Source organism: Elephantulus edwardii, unplaced genomic scaffold (genome assembly GCF_000299155.1).
Source record: "Elephantulus edwardii isolate Elephantulus edwardi_28Jun2011 unplaced genomic scaffold, EleEdw1.0 scaffold00171, whole genome shotgun sequence".
NCBI lineage: Eukaryota > Metazoa > Chordata > Mammalia > Macroscelidea > Macroscelididae > Elephantulus > Elephantulus edwardii.
In genome coordinates, this window is record NW_006399921.1 from 1,592,789 (window position 1) to 1,595,045 (window position 2,257).

At 46.0% G+C, this 2,257-nt stretch overlaps 1 pseudogene; it reads right to left on the reverse strand.

Moving 5' to 3' along the window:
* Nucleotides 1-444: 444 nt before the first annotated feature.
* Nucleotides 445-2,257, reverse strand: part of LOC102871273 — a 5,776-nt pseudogene continuing 3,963 nt past the window's right edge.

Here is a 2,257-nt window from a genome sequence, read left to right on the forward strand (position 1 = left end):
GGATGGGTGTGTCAGAGGCAATGCGATTGGCACAGGATAGAGCAGGGTTTAGGGCTGTTGTACATATGGTCGCTATGAGTCGCAAACGACTTGACGGCACATAACAACAACAACAAGCTCAGAGACTTTCAATTTATAAATTATCTTTAGTGCTCAAGGAGCCTATAGCCATGAGCGGTATCAACATACAGAGAAAGTAATTACATTGAAACTCGAAAGATCACTAAAAAGTAAACTCCTGTCTCAGCTTTTTCTAAGTTGAACATAAATAACCATCTGCAGTAATTGCCTCTAAAGCAAATAACAATAGAAAATAATCACACAAGGACTAGTCTCCAGATGAGTTCTCTGACAGACAGAAAACAAGTGGCAGCTCATTCCTTGAGAGCAGACTCCTGTTAATGACCAGAAACAGTTACTAGCCAGTACCATCATTTGCTCTTCTCACATCACTGTGTCTTCAGAATTAGAGGAAGAATGGGAGCTGGTACTGTGGGCTTGTTCTTTGGCTGTGTAAGAGTCGAGCTCTGACTCTGCTGGGGTTTCTTCTTTGGAATCGGGGGTGGGGGTGGGAAGTGGGGAGCATCCAGTGGATCAGCCATGGAGGAAACAGTAGGGACTTTCTTAGCCTGCAAGTAGTCATAGGCCTTCTTTCCACAGACTAAGAGTATGATGTTCTTCCTGCTGCTCTGTATTCTGTCCACCACCTTCTTCTAGGGTTCATCCTGCATGTTCACCCTGTTCACCTCAATGATGATGTCCTTGTCTTCCAGCCCAGCTAGGTCCGCAGGGCCGCCCTTCTTTACGTCTTTGGCGAAAGAGCCTGGCAGTTCCTGAATGACATTTAAGTGAAAGTTATAGCCATTTTCACCATTGACCAGCCTGCAGAGCCTTGGCTTATGATGCACTTCCCCTGCAGGATCTGAGCTTGGGGCCTCCAGAGGAGCAGTAGAAGTGGTGGTCGGCTCCTTGATAGAACCATTAGGCAGTTCTTGACTTTGATAGAAGAGAAATGGGGAAAACTGAGCCAGTCTATACTTGTTGTCTGTCTCCTTGTCTACCACCAACAGTGAAGTCTTCTCTACGCCCTTCTTGGTCATTTCCACCACATCATCATGATCCAGGCTTTCCACAGATTTGCCGTTGTTCCTCAGGCCAGCCTTCTCTGCTGGGCTCTCAGCATCTATGTCCTTGATGATTTGACCTTTCTGTGAGGGCCCATCTCTCAGGTAGAACCCATACCCATTACTGCCCTTCTTTATCTCTACAACCAGGAGCTGTTATGGGAGCCATTTCAAACTAGTTATATCTCTCTTAAATGGCATTTTTCTCTCACTATGTGAGAAGAAGTGTGGCGTTAGGATTGGTGGAAGATCTACTAACAATCTGCGTTATGCAGATGACACAACCCTGCTTGCTGAAACTGAAGAGGACCTGTTGCACTTGCTGCAGAGGGCCAAGGACTGCAGCCTTCAGTATGGATTGAGGCTCAATGTCAAGAAGACAAAGATTCTCACCAATGGACCAATTGGCAGCATCAGGATGGATGGTGAAGAGATTGAGATTGTTAACAACTTTAGTTTGCTTGGCTCCACAGTCAACACTCTTGGCACCAGAAGCCAGGAAATAAAAAAACCATGTTGTGTCTGGAAAGTCTGCTGTTAGGGACGTCTACAGGGACTGAAGAGCAATGGTGTCATTCTGGAGACTAAGATGTGTCTGATACAAGCTGTGGTCTTTGCAAACACTTGTTATGCATCAGGGAGTTGGACAATGACTAGGGAGGATAGAAGGAGAATTGATATCTTTGAGCTGTGGTACTGGAGAAGACTATTGAGGGTACCATGTTTACTGCCAAGTAAACAAACAGATTCATCGTGGAGGAGGTTAAACCAGGCTACTCCTTAGAGGCAAGCATTCTGGGGCTTCGTCTGACATACTTCGGACATGTTGTAAGGAGGGACAAGTCCTTGGAGAGGAACATCATGCTTGGAAGAGTGGAGGGATGGCGTAGGAGGGGAAGGCCCTCTATGAGGTGGATTGATTCAGAGACTGGGGTAATCGGGATGGGTGTGTCAGAGGCAGTGTGATTGGCACAGGATAGAACAGGGTTTAGGACTGTTGTACATAGGGTCGCTATGAGTCGCAAGCAACTCGACGACACATAACAACAATAACAACAACATAGAGTGTCAATTTCCTTGTCTACCAGTAAGAACATAATCTTTACCTTTTCAACCATTTCTTCATGGCTGGC